The sequence below is a fragment of the Erythrolamprus reginae genome, chromosome 6 (assembly GCF_031021105.1).
Source record: "Erythrolamprus reginae isolate rEryReg1 chromosome 6, rEryReg1.hap1, whole genome shotgun sequence".
NCBI classification, from domain to species: Eukaryota; Metazoa; Chordata; class Lepidosauria; order Squamata; family Dipsadidae; genus Erythrolamprus; species Erythrolamprus reginae.
This window is the reverse complement of record NC_091955.1, coordinates 7525301-7540923: the sequence shown is the minus strand read 5'-3', so window position 1 is coordinate 7540923 and position 15623 is coordinate 7525301.

The following is a 15623-nucleotide window of genomic DNA, read 5'->3' as shown; positions in this document are numbered from 1 at the left end:
TAGAATAGCAGAGTTGAAAGGGACCTTGTAGGTCATCTAGTCCTACAAGGTCATCTAGTCCAGCCCACCATCAAGCAGAAGACCCTGCACCATTTCTGACAGGGGGCAGTCCAGTCTCTAGCTTCTAGGGATGAAGCTCCCACACCTTCTGAAAGTAACTCCTGTTCCATAGGTTGATTGTTCTCACTGTCAGGAAATTTATCCTTGTTTCCAGGTTGAATCTCTCCTTGACCAGTTTCCAACCATTAGTCCTTGTCTGGCTTTCAGGTGCCTTGGAAAATAGCGTGACCACCCTCCTCTCTGCGGCAGCCGCTCAAATATTGGAAGACTGCCCAGTTCCTGCAACCATTCATCATATGTTTTAGCCTTCAGTCCCCTAATCCTCTTGGTTGCTCTTCTCTTCACTCTCTCTAGACTCTCATAATCTTTTTTATAGTGTTTTATTTTATTTATTTATTTATTTTGTCCAATACACAATGAGGGTTTTAGTGGGTATATATCTAGATACACATAGTAAAATACATGATGAAGGTTATAGAGAAGATACTCATAGTAAAATATATCTAAGAAATAATAGAAAAGAAGGTATAGTAATGGAACATATCAATGAAAGAATAGAAGAAGAGATATAGGAATAGAAGAAAGGTATAGGAGATATAGGAGAGCAATAGGACAGGGGACGGAAGGCACTCTAGTGCACTTGTACTCGCCCCTTACTGACCTCTTAGGAATCTGGATAGGTCAGCCGTAGATAATCTAAGGGTAAAGTGTTGGGGGTTTGGGGATGACACTATGGAGTCCGGTAATGAGTTCCACGCTTCGACAACTCGGTTACTGAAGTCATATTTTTTACAGTCAAGTTTGGAGCGGTTAACATTAAGTTTAAATCTGTTGTGTGCTCTTGTGTTGTTGTGGTTGAAGCTGAAGTAGTCGCTGACAGGCAGGACGTTGCAGCATAGGATCTTGTGGGCAATACTTAGATCATGTTTAAGGCGTCTTAGTTCTAAACTTTCTAGGCCCAGGATTGAAAGTCTAGTCTTGGAGTTCAGATTCTTCTTCCCAATGTGTAGGACAGAGCATTTGCTAGTTGAGATTTGGAGTTGCCATGTGTTAGACCACTCAGTGTGGTGACTATAAAAGATCCTTTCCAACTTCGTTATTCTTTTATTCTTTTTGATGGCACTTTGCTGGAAGAGACTCTTGGCTGGTGCAAGGGAGACATTTAAGTATGGAAAACAGGATTAAAAGTGTATTGAGAACTTCTGTGTTTCAAAATCAAACAAGGCCACACACGTTGTTGTGATTCATCTGCCCAACGTACCTTAACTTCTACATCTTGCTTCAGCTGGCATGTCTCTAGAGGGCTGGATCATCTGTAAGGCGTGCTGCCCATTTTGGAGCTTCCCACACTTAGAGATGATATTTTTTTGAAAAATATAGAAAAATATTCCAATTTTAGGATTATTTATTTGGTAGGCCCAGCAATCATCATCACCTTTACTCCCTGGTAAAGGAACTTATTCTGGAGGGTGATTATAATATTTTTTATCTTTATTATTTTTATTTCTATTATTTCTATTTCCATTTCTATTTTTCTATTGTTGTTGTTGTTGTTGTTGTTGTTATTATTATTATTATTATTATTATTATTATTATTATTATGTCAGTACAACACAGCAAATGAGATCACTGCTGGATTTCGTATTTCATCACCAGTCGGGCACTTCCCAAGCACGTGATGTAGCGGCGAATTCTGTTTGCCGATCCCAGTAAAGCGGCCTTTTGCAATTGACAGATGGAGATTTTGTCAATTCTGATGAGATCCTTTGGTACTGCACCTAGCGTGCCAAGTGCCACTGGGACCACTTTCACTGGCTTATGCCAGAGTCGTTGCAGCTCGATTTTTAGACCTTCGTATTTCACTAATTTCTCTGGCTGTTTCTCCTCAATTCTGCTGTCTCCTGGGATTGCAATGTCAATAATCCATACTTTCTTTTTCTCCACAATCAGGATGTCTGGTGTGTTATGCTTCAGAATTCGGTCAGTCTGAAGTCGGAAGTCCCACAGTAATTATTATTATTATTGTTGTTGTTGTTATGTAAAAAAAAATATTTTAAAACATACGTCAATATCATAAATATCATTGCATAAACAATGTGACATCTGAGTGTCATTCATTTTGATACAAAACCAATATTAATACAAATAAAAGTTACTACATTAGTCAAACTTACACGGTCTAATGTTAGTATATATATTTTTAAATCAGCACATATTCCTTCGTTTTTCAATTATTCAATATTTGCTTCATCCTAATAGTCATAACATTGTTCTTGAGCATATATCGGATAACATCCTTTTTCAAAATCGAATCTTAACTTCAAACCTTCACTTTAAATGTGTTATGTAAAAATATGTATAACAATATTCCCCGTTACTAATTTCTCACTCTAATCTAGTTGTCAGTACAACCAATCTTTTTTTTTTTCAAGATCTTTGTTATACGTCATTTCTCACATTATTGGAAGTTTCACTTCTTTTTTTAACTTGCCTCTCATACTCCTCCCTTGGGACCTCAACTACAGCTTTAATTTTCAACCCAACTGTTATTTCCATCTCCACTATTTTTTGCTGCCCGTCTACCTACAGGTCTGCCAAACCTTCTGTCTTTTTTCCAAAAATATTTTTTTGATTTAGTGACTTCCATTTTTCTACCATTTAATATATATACTCCCAAATTTATTTCACCCAACTTTATTATCTCCTCTTTCTTTTCTCCTTGTTGTTGCGTGGTCTGTTCTATCTCATCCTCTAAGCTTCTGCTTATCTCCCCTGTTTCCTGGATTTTATTATCTTGATTCATTATTCGTTGTTGCACATTTTCAGTCTTTCCAGTTATGTCCTATAGTAAATGCCCTTCATGGCACTGGACCAGATTATCTCAGGGACCGCCTTCTGCTGCACGAATCCCAGCGACCAGTTAGGTCCCACAGAGTGGGTCTTCTCCGGGTCCCGTCAACTATACAATGCTGCTTGGCGGGACCCAGGGGAAGAGCCTTCTCTGTGGCGGCCCCAGCCCTCTGGAACCAACTCCCCCCAGAGATTAGAATTGCCCCCACCCTCCTTGCCTCTCGTAAGCTCCTTAAAACCCACCTGTGCCGTCAGGCATGGGGGAATTGAGATGCTCTTTCCCCCTAGGCCTTTACAATTTTATGCATGGTATGTCTGTATGTATGATTGGTTTTTTATTATAATGGGTTTTAATTGTTTTTAGTATTGGATTATTGTTATACGCTGTCTTATTATTGCTGTTAGCCGCCCCGAGTCTCCGAAGAGGAGCGGCATACAAATCAAATGAATGAATGAATGAATGAATGAATACATACATACATACATACATACATACATACATACATACATACATACATACATACATACATACATAAATCCTTTATCTCCTTGAAGTGCCAAATGTTTTGGAGTAACAACATCCATTTCTTTTTGAAGCACTTCTGATTCTTCCTTAAACACCATCTTGCCTTGTCTTAAAAAGTCTAAATAATACTCAATGTTCTGTCAATAATCTGTCACCGCTCTAGAGTCTTTCCTTTCTGACTTCCCACAGCCAGTAGATTCCTAAATCTTAACAACATTGTTTATGAGGAGATGCAGTAATTATTTATTTATTTATTTATTATTTAGATTTGTATGCCGCCCCTCTCCGCAGACTCGGGGCGGCTAACAGCAATAATAAGACAGCGTATAACAATAATCCAATACTAAAAACAATTAAAACCCATTATAATAAAAAACCAATCATACATACAGACATACCATGCATAAAATTGTAAAGGCCTAGGAGGAAAGAGCATCTCAATTCCCCCATGCCTGACGGCAGAGGTGGGTTTTAAGGAGGTTACGAAAGGCAAGGAGGGTGGGGGCAATTCTAATCTCTGTGGGGGAGTTGGTTCCAGAGGGCTGGGGCCACCACAGAGAAGGCTCTTCCCCTGGGTCCCGCCAAGCAGCATTGTTTATAATTATGGTTATATCCCACAGTTAGTCAGTAGATTTATACAATCCAGAGGCTTTTCCAAACAACTCTTCAGATCAGCTCTTTAAAATTGCTAGTGAGTTCCAGTATTCAAAATCATTCCATTAGATATGCTCCAGGTTTTCAAGGTTAATCCTCTAGTAACCATAAAGTAGATAAGTATAGAACAGTAGATAATCGGAAACCATAAAGTAGATAAGTATAGAACAGTAGATAATCGGAAACCATAAAGTAGATAAGTATAGAACAGTAGATAATTAGAAACCATAAAGTAGATAAGTATAGAACAGTAGAAATACAGCAGATCTCCTTCCTGGAAGGTTTAATTCATTAATGTGTGTATGTAAAACATGTTCTGAATTTTCATCAGATTTGAGATCTAGAACTCCAAACATGCTTAAGGAAAGTGCCACATCCTGATATTTAGCATTTATATCCAAAAATGTTCCAGCCTCTTGTTTTTCATCAATTTTGCAATGTTGTAAGACCTTCATCTTAGGTAAGTTGGATACTTATGTACAGGTAGTCCTCCTCCTTATAGCCACACCTGAGCCCAATATTTATTTTTGCTAAGTGATGCTGTGGCCCAACCACATCCTGCTCAACTGATCATGGATTTTGAGGATCGAGAGATGGATGTGCTTTGGTATCCTAGGCCAGTGTACTTGGTGGCCGATTCTGATAGCGAGGAGGTTGGAGAGGATGTGATGATAGAGGCTGAAAGCCAACCAGGGGCTGTGGCACCTCGAGAGGTGTTCAAGAGTGAATCATACAAAGATGCTGTAAGTTTGGGTGATTAATAGATCCTTCAAGGAGACTTTTAATGAGTTCTTGGATTCCTGCCTTATTTGCCAGTCTTTAGCCATGGACCACCGCCCAGTTTTTGATAATGTTCTTTTTACCTTTAACCGCTTTATGCTATTAACATTTTTGATCAATATATTGCCATCTTATAACTTTCCGGTTGTTTTTGTGTGTGTGGATTTATTTTCTGGAGTTTCCTCGCTTAGATAGAACAAGCGAAACATTTATTAAGTGAGTTCTGCCCCATTTTATGATTTATTTTTTTTTGCCATTGTTGCTAAAGGAATCAATGAAATGGATAAGTTACTAACCCGGCTGTTAAGTGAATCTGAATAAGACAATGAACATAAATGTGAACCAGTTTTCAAGCATCTGAATTTTGATCACGTGACTTTGGGGATGCTGCAACTGTTGTAAGTGTGAAAAATGGTCATTATTCCAATGCCGTTATAACTTCAAATGGTCACTAAATGAACTGCTGTAAGTTAAGGACTACAGGGGTATCTCTGCTTACAAACTTAATTCGTTCCGTGACCAGGTTCTTAAGTAGAAAAGTTTGTAGGAAGGGGCAATTTTTCCCATAGGAATCAATGTAAAAGCAAGTAATGCACGCGATTGGGGAAACCACAGGAAGGGTGGAGGCCCTGTTTTCTCCCAGGAGATTCCCAGAGAGGCCCCATGGAGGCTTCTCCCCACCTTTTCCGGCCCTGTTTCCTCCCAGGAGATTCCTAGAGAGCCCCCACGGAGGCTTCTCCCTGCCTTTTCCGATCCTATTTTCTCCCAGGAGATTCCTAGGGAGCCCCCACGGAGGCTTCTCTACACCTTTTCTGGCCCTGTTTCCTCCCAGGAGATTCCTAGAGAGCCCCCACGGAGGCTTCTCCCTGCCTTTTCCGGTCCTGTTTCCTCCCAGGAGATTCCTAGAGAGGTCCCACAGAGGCCTCCCCATCTTTTCGGGCCCTGTTTCCTCCCAGGAGATGCCTAGAGAAGCCCCACGGAGGCTTCTCCCCGCCTTTTCCGGTCCTGTTTCCTCCCAGGAGATTCCTAGAGAGGCCCCATGGAGGCTTCTCCCTGCTTTTTCCGGTTACAGTTTCGGAGGCTTGAGCTTGTAAGTGGAAAATGGTTCTTGAGAAGAGGCAAAAAAATCTTGAACACAGGGTTCTTATCCAGAAAAAGTCATAAGTAAAGGTGTTTGTAGGTAGAGGTACCACTGTATTTGTATTTGCATCTATGTATATATGTGTAGTGTTCCCATTCCTTTCATTTTAAAACATGTTTAAAACAAACGTTGGCATTTAACTTTGTAAAAGTTGCAAAACTTAAGTGTTATATTGAACAGTTTTATTTCATAATGCCCAATTTCTCACAGCTTTGGTGCATTTTAAAAAAAACGTCCTATGTTATTTTAATGGTTTTAGCACAAACTTGCTGGTCAAAAATGTTCTTTGCTTAAAAAAAAGACCTTCATCCTGAAAAACAGGGGGAAATGGTATGAAATCCAGTTTGTTAGCCATTCATCTGCACGCTTTCTATTCTCGTTGGAGATCACAATTTAATTTCGTGCAGCACCTGTGAATTTGCAGGTGGCAACGGCACTTAAGAGCTATTTGTTGTTGTTGACTTTTAATGCACATGCTGTTACTTGTGTTCTCTCTTCTACACCTCAATGAACCAATCACTGATCCCATCTTGCAAACAAGGTGCTGGCATTAATGCCTCAACTTTTAATAAACATGATAGACAAGACCGCTCTTGTCAGTTGGCGAGTTGGGTAGGTGGGAAGGCAGGTTTGAGATAATATCCAGGCTCTAAGGCATGAATGTACCACCCGGTGAACATCAATGTTATAATACCGAAACAGGGCCAGTAAAGGTGGAGAGAAGCCTCTGTGGGGCCTCTCTAGGAATCTCCTGGGAGGAAACAGGGCCAGTAAAGGTGGAGAGAAGCCTCTGTGGGGCCTCTCTAGGAATCTCCTGGGAGGAAACAGGGTCGGAAAAGGCAGGGAGAAGCCTCCATGGGGCCTCTCTAGGAATCTCCTGGAAAGAAACAGGGCCTCCACTCTCCCTGTGCTTTCCCCAATCACACACATTATTTGCTTTTACATTGATTCCTATGGGAAAAATTGCTTCTTCTTACAAAGTTTTCTACTTAAGAACCTGGTCACGGGATGACTTTCCCAGCCCTGTTTCCTCCCAGGAGATTTCTAGAGATTTCTAGCCTCCCGGAGGCTTCTCCCTGCCTTTTCCTGTTACAGTTTCAGAGGCTCGGGTTTGTAAGTGGAAAATGGGCTATATCAGTTTACACAAACATCACCATCACCATCATCATCATCATCATCATAATTTATTAGATTTGTATGCCGCCCCTCTCCAAAGACATGGTATCAGAAATAGTTAAATTAAAGCGAGGTGCGAAAGTATGTTGTGATACGCCTATATACGGTATGTCCTGCCCTAGAAGAAAAAAGCCAAATATTTTTTCACTAACTGTGGCTCAACTTTTCTTCTGTTCTGCCCTTAAGAGCTGGATTTCTTATTTTTAAAATATTTTTGTAACAGCAAAAGGTCATCTGATTCTTTTGTTTTATTAATCATAATAACATTCAGAACAAGGGCATCACATAGACCCAGGGATCAATATTATGACCCAGAGTGGAAAAATTCCTCATAGGTTTAAAGTACTTGGAACTGCAGAATATTTGATATATTATTGATATTCTAATATGAAAATTTCTATCTGTCTGTCTATCTGTCCGTCCGTCCATCCATCCATCCATCCATCATCTAATCTATCTGTCTGTCTGTCTCGTTCTATCCCTCTCCCCCTCTCTAGAATATCTATTTTCTCTCTCTCTCTCTCTCTCTCTCTCTCCCTACCTACGTATCTATCATCTATCAATCTATCATCATCAATCTATCTTCTATCTGTCTGCCTGTTTGTCTATCATATTTTATATAGCACGTAACGATCTATCATCTATCATTTCTCTACCCACCCATCCATCATCCATCTATCATCTATCTTTCAGAGATGGTAGATATGTGACAGATAAAAGGCAGATAGATCTATCTGTCCCATATCTATAATCAGTCGGTCTGTATCTCTGTCTCTTTCTTTCCCACTCTCCCTCTTTCTAAAATATCTATCATCTATCATCAATCTATTATCTACCTACCTACCTATCTATCATTCTACCATCTATCATCTATCAGTCTAGAAACATAGAAACATAGAAGACTGACGGCAGAAAAAGACCTCATGGTCCATCTAGTCTGCCCTTATACTATTTCCTGTGTTTTATCTTAGGATGGATATATGTTTATCCCAGGCATGTTTAAATTCAGTTACTGTGGATTTACCAACCACGTCTGCTGGAAGTTTGTTCCAAGGATCTACTACTCTTTCAGTGAAATAATATTTCCTCATGTTGCTTTTGATCTTTCCCCCAACTAACTTCAGATTGTGTCCCCTTGTTCTTGTGTTCACTTTCCTATTAAAAACACTTCCCTCCCGGACCTTATTTAACCCTTTAACATATTTAAATGTTTCAATCATGTCCCCCCTTTTCCTTCTGTCCTCCAGACTATACAGATTGAGTTCATTAAGTCTTTCCTGATACGTTTTATGCTTAAGACCTTCCACCATTCTTGTAGCCTGTCTTTGGACCCGTTCAATTTTGTCAATATCTTTTTGTAGGTGAGGTCTCCAGAACTGGACACAGTATTCCAAATGTGGTCTCACCAGCGCTCTATATAAGTCTATTATTTATCATTCTATCTATCTATCATTCTATCTATCTATCATTCTATCTATCTATCTATCTATCTATCTATCTATCACCTATCTTCTACCTGCTTGTCTGTCTGTCTATCATATTTTATCTAGCACGTAACGATCTATCATCTATCATTTCTCTACCCACCCATCCATCATCCATCTATCATCTATCTTTCATAGATGGTAGATATGTGACAGATAAAAGGCATAGATCTAATCTGTCCCATATCTATAATTAATCGGTCGGTCTGTCTACCTATCATCTATCATCATCTATCTCTATCATCTCCTGCCTTTATTATTTTTAGAAATAGGGGCGGCATAGAAATGCAATAAATAAATAAATAACTCAAGGTAACAGACCCACACAACACTCCTTCCTATTTCCCCACAAGTAACAACTACCTGTGAGATGGGTTGGGCTGAGAGAGAGCGACTAGCCCAAGGCATTGAGGTGGCTCTCACGGCTAAGGCAGAACTCATGGTCACCCAAACTGGAATGAATGTACCAGTAAATTAGTTTTGAAATGACTTTTTCCAACTCTAGCCTCTCACCCACATTAAAGTTCAAGGTAAATAATGATTATATTAAACACTGCATAATATTTCACTGTTTACTATGGAAATTCTGGTAGGAATGACTTTAAAAGTCATTTTAGAGGAGCCCCTATTTCCCCATCTAAACTCAAAGGCAAAAATAAATGTTGCTATTCAATACACTAAATGATGTTTCATGTACAGTAGAACCCCGACTTACGAGACTAATTGGTTCCGGAAGGAGGCTCGTAAGTCGGAACGCTCGTATGACGAAACATTGTTTCCCATAGGAAACAATGTAAAGTCAATTAATCCGTGCAACAACAACAAAAACCGCTGCCGCCGAACGCGGAAGTTAGCGTTCAGAGACAGCTGCGAAGCGGCGCGGGTGTTTTAAAATGTGGCAGCCGGCCTGGGGGGCTCGGGGGGAAGCCCCCGAGCCCCCCAGGCTGGCTGCCACGTTTTAAAACACCCGCGCCGCTTCGCAGCTCTCTGCTGAATCCGGAACGCTAACTTCCGCGTTCGGATTCAGCAGAGAGCTGCGAAGCAGCGCACGTGTTTTAAAACGTCACAGCCGGCATGGGGGGCTCGGGGGGAAGCCCCCGAGCCCCCCAGGCCGGCTGCCACATTTTAAAACACCCGCGCCGCTTCGCAGCTCTCTGCTGAATCCGAACGCGGAAGTTAGCGTTCCGGCTTCAGGAGACAGCTGCGAAGCGGCGCGCGTGTTTTAAAAGGTTGCAGCCGGCCTGGGGGGCTTGCCAGCACCCCCCCGAGCCCCCCAGGCCGGCTGCAACCTTTTAAAACACGCGGGATACGAGCGCCAAGGAGCTGTCTCCTGAAGCCGAAAGCGGCTTCAGGAGACAGCTCCTTGGCGCTCGTATCCCGAATGTGAGCTCGGGAGGCGAACAAAAATGTCGCTCCCCTCCCAGCTCTTATCTCGAGTAGCTCGTAAGTAGAGCTGCTCGTATGTCGAGGTTCCACTGTACTTGTGAGGTTCAGTTAGAGGTGAATTTAAATGATTTTGGAAGTCATTGTTTGAATGGTTTTTGTAAGAACTGGAACCTTAAGGGGATTAACGTTATAATAACTACACTGGGTGGCTGTATTACATGTGCTTTCTCTGTAACATCAAATCCTCAGCGCGTGTCATTTGGTTTGGCTGATCTGCAAGTAAAATTAAACCCAAGAATTGCTATTTATTTTTCTGAAGCTACAGACATTTCTCTTTATATCAGAGAGAACACTAGAGCAATTCTATCAATCTTGGTATGAAATGGAAAATGTAGTATGCCCTCTCAATCCATCAGTTTAAAATTGTGAAGGTTTTAAGAATGGAAAATAGAGCTAAAGCTGCCTTGAGATAATCCTCTTTATTGCCATTTGCATTGGATTATGAAATGTACACTATTTTACTATGCTTGTGTAAACCTCACAGGTGAAGGGTTGGAAATATCCTATTTCTTATTTTCTATAATGCTATTTCTATAGTACACTCATTTAATATTTCTAATACAGTGGTACCTCGTGATACGAACCCCTCGTGATACGAACCCGGGGTTCGGAAATGTTTTGCCTCTTCTTACGAACTTTTTTCGGCTTACGAACCCACCGCAGATCGCAAAATGGTGCTCCGCTGGGTGCCGCCGCCCGTCTGTCACCTTTTAAAACAGCCGGGGGGCTTCTCGGCATTCTCCCGAACCTGAACCTGAACTTTTTGGGTTTAGGTTCGGGAGGCCGCCGAGAAGCGCTGCTGCCCGGCTGTCACCTTCTGAAACAGCCGGGGGGGCTTCTCGGCGTTCTCCCGAACGCCGAACCCGGAAGTTCAGGTTCGGGTTCCGGAGGCCGCCGAGAAGCTCCCGGCTGTTTCAGAAGGTTACAGTCGGGTGGCGCCGCTTGGCGGAGTGCCGTTTTTGTAATCGACGGCGGTGTTTTCGTCCGATCTGGAGGCTGGAAAGGAGGTGGGGAATCCCAACAGGCAATTCCATGGGCGGAGCTTTGACGTCACATGGGTCTTATATCGGTATATCTTTTATTCCTATATTCAACCGATCCTCTTTTCTTTCCCTGTTATTTAAATTAGTTGACTATTTAATTGGTTGTCTGTCTTTTATTTTTTGTTTCCCCCGACTTTCTAACCAAAGGTAGAATTTATTCCAGCTTTGGTAGTGTTCCAACTTGGAGTACTCTACACTTGGAATACTGGGCACAGTTCTGGTCACCGCAACTCAAAAAGGATATGATTGAACTGAAAAATGTGCCAAAAAGGGCAACAAGAATGATCAAGGAAATGGAGCCCCTCCCTTATGAAACCAGGTTGCAACACCTTGGTCTCTTCAGCCTTGAAAGACGGCGTTGAAGGGGTAACTTGATCACAGTGTATAAAATCATGCATGGGATAGAAAAGGTGGGTAGAGAAAAATTCTTTTCTCTATCACACAATAGTAGAACGAGGGGGCCCTCCCTAATGCTCATAGGTAAGAAAGTGAGGACAAATCAAGGGAAATATTTCTTCACCCATAGGATCGTTGATTTATGGAATTCACTTCCAGAAGAGGTCGTGACAGCTGTCAGCCTGGAGAGCTTCAAGGCAGGATTAGACAGATTAATGGATGCCAAGTGTATCATTGGTGGTTATTGAAACGGATGTCCATGTGCCACCTCTACGTTGCTTGAGGCAGGCAGGGTTCCCTTGGGTCCCATTTGTTGGGGTTCAAGGGAAAGGGAGGGTTTTGCCTTCTCTTTCTGCTCGAGATCCCCATGGATAATTGGTGGGCCACTGTGTGACACAGAATGCTGGACTCGATGGGCTTTGGCCTGATTCAACATGGCTCTTCTTATGTTCCTACGACTCATCTGTATCTTTTATTTCCATTGTTAATTTGTCCATTTCTGCACAGGTCATAATTTTTTCTCATCTCTTCTTAAAAGCCTCCTGCGATGGAGCCCTCACAACTTCTGGAGGCAAGCTGTTCGAACTAGTTAATTGCTGTTCTCCTTAGTTTTAGGTCAGTTCTCTCTTTAATGATCATCTACCCGTCTTGTCCTGCTGTTGGGTGCTCTAGAGCAGTGTTTCCCAACCTTTTTTGAGCCACGGCACATTTTTTACATTTACAAAATCCTGGGGCACACCACCAACCCAAATGACACAAAATGACACCCCAAGACCTTCTCCTCTTTTTCCATCCCTGTCTCCTCCCCACCCTTATGTGTGTGTGTATGTATACACTCCTGAACCATTTCCAAAAACAGGTGAGGGCTGGGTTTTTTCTCTCTCTTATTCTTTGGCTTTTTATCATATGCTTTAAATCAAGAGTCACTTCTCTCTCTTTTGTTTCTCTCTCTTTCTTCTCATTCTCTGTCTCAATCATTTTCTCATTTCTCTTTTTTCCTCCCCTTTTTGTTCATTTCTCTCTCTCCCTTCTCCTTTTCTCTCTCTCTTGCTTTCTTTCTCTCTCTTGCTTTCTCTCTCTTTCGCTTTTCTTTCTCTCTTGCTTTCTCTCACACACACTCTCTCTCTCTCTCTCACTTTCTCTCTTTCAGCAAAACCTGAGCTTCCTTCTTCGCGGCACACCTGATCATGTCTCGCGGCACACTAGTGTGCCACGGCACACTGGTTGAAAAACACTGCTCTAGAGCAGGGGTCTCCAACCTTGGCAACTTTAAAATCTGTGGACTTCATTTCCCAGAATTCCTCAGCCAGCTTTGCTGGCTGAGGAATTCTGGGAGTTGAAGTCCACAAGTCTTAAAGTTGCCAAGGTTGGAGACCTCTGAACAAGAACATCATATACTGCTGCAAATATAAATACTATTTTTGGAGCTGCTGATTTCATACTCATCACTAGCAGAAGCCGGAAAACTTTCTGCTTTACAGGAAATGAAATTTGTCAGCAGGTTTTTAAAAAATTATTATTTTAAAGTCAGCACTATCACTTGGAAATGTTGACTTGGCAAGTCGCGTGTCCTGCGATTAATAACGCCCAGCCGTCATCTTAACACAATAGAAGAAACAGAAGCTTACATCCGATTGCGTTTGTTATTCCTGCCTGCTCCTATCACTTTCTAAACAAATGGGAGAAGGATTGAGCAATTGTTTTATAATCGGGCTAAGCCGTAGATGTTGCAATGCAACGAATGTCGGTATATTCTTCTCTATCCCTCTCGGTGTGCATTGCCAAATGTTAAGTGCATTCTAATTGATATCTTAATATTGCAAAATGCTGGGTAAGGCATTTTAGGAATCAGAGGGGAAGTTTATCTGTGCTCTGCTTTTAACAGCTAGAAACATCAGGAGTCATGTGGTGAGTTTGTTTATTGTCTGTCCGTCCATCCATCCATCCATCCATCTCTATCTATGATATATCCCTTTTATCTATCTTTTATCTATTGTCTATCTATCTAGCTATCTATCTAATTCTTCTATCCCTCTATCATCTATATCTACCTACCTACCTACCTATCCATCATCTATCATCTACCTACCTATCCATCATTTATTTATCTATCTATCTATCTATCTATCTATCTATCTATCTATCTATCTATCTATCTATCTATCCACCTAACATCTATATCTATCTATCTATCCACCTAACATCTATATCTGTCTATCTATCTCTCTACCATCTATCATCTACCTACCTACCTATCCATCATCTGTCATCTACTTACCTATCCATCATCTATTATCTCTCATCTACCTACCTACCTACCTACCTACCTACCTACCTACCTATGTGTCTATCATCTATCTGCATCCCACCGTTATTATTTTTACAAGTAAATCAAGGAGGCAAACAACTCAACATACCATTGTCCTTTCTCCTATTTCCCCCCACAACGATCCTGTGAGGTGGGTTGGGCTCAGATTGATTGGCCCAAAGTCACCCAACTGGCTATCATGCTTAAAGCAGGACTAGAATTCACAGTCTCCTGGTGATTGGCCCAAAGTCTCCCAGACAGCTTTCAGGCCTAAAGCGGGGCTAGAATTCACAATCTTCTTTTCTAGCTTGGTGCCTTAACCATTACATCAGTGGTTCTCAACCTGGGGCTTGGGACCTATTTGGGGGTCGAACAACCATTTCACAGGGGTCGCCTAAGACCAATGTCCCATGGTGTTGGGAACTAAAGCTTCTATTCTGGCGCCTTTGAACATATGTTTACAATCTGACCAATCAGGCGTTCACAGTGGGCGTGTCCCTCTGACCTTCCTGTCAATCAGCTTAAAGCTCTGTTGGCAGAATTGGCGCTAAACCTATGGTTGGGGGTCACCACAACCTGAGGAACTGTATTAAGGGGTCGCGGCATTAGAAAGTTTGAGAACCACTGCATTACACCATACTATCTAGTTCCAATATAAATACTACACAAGTATTATTAATTAAATTATTTAAGATCCATATCGGTAGAAACTCTCCCAGTTTCACCACACTAAATGTTCTAGTTTACCTGCACAGATATAGAACGTCAGAAAAGATCCTGCAGTTTACATTTGTTTCTGGAGAAAGATGTCACATGTAGAGGAGTTAGATGTTTCATGTCTGTGGAGATTCTCAGTCATCCAGGTCATGGTTATTTAATTTATTTTATTTATTCATTTGTCCAATACACAATACATATGGAAGAGAATAGACATGAAGTAATATGTATAAAGATAATATGTAAAAATAGAGAAGATATATGAAAGGAAGAAAATATATATGATATATGAGATAAAGGAAAGACAATTGGACAGGGGACGAAAGGCACACTAGTGCACTTATGCACGCCCCTTACTGACCTCTTAGAAACCTGGAGAGGTCAATCGTGGATAGTCTAAGGGAGAAATGTTGGGGGTTAGCGGTTGACACTATTGAGTCCGGTAATGAATTCCACGCTTCGACAACTCGATTGTTAAAGTCATATTTTTTACAGTCAAGTTTGGAGCGGTTAATATTAAGTTTGAATCTGTTGCGTGCTCTTGTGTTGTCGCGGTTGAAGCTGAAGTAGTCATTGACCGGTAGGACGGGACCTGTTGTCCCAAATATTTATTTATTCGACTTCTATGCCGCCCAATCCCAAAGGAAATATGTTTTTTTCAAAAGGCAACTGGACTTTGTTTTTTCTTGACGACATTTCACTTCTCAGCAAGCGTCTTCGGTTCTGATTTCTGACAGAACTTCTGACAGAACCAAAGAAGCCTCTTGGATGAGGAGTGAAACGTCTTGAAGGAAACAAACCAAAGTCCAGTTGCCTTTTGAAAAAGCACCTTTGGTCAGGTGTTGCCAATCACAGGATCTTGCTAATATTTCCCATTTTTTTCAACTGTGGGCTTTTCCTTTTTTTCTTCATGCAAATTTCCTCATCAACATACAGCGGTAAAACAGTAAATAAACCAGGTTTTTCTCTGAGGTAAATTCTTCTCCTCAGTATTATAAAATTGTGAGGGGAAAAGAAAAAGAAAAAGAATTCCACCTAAATC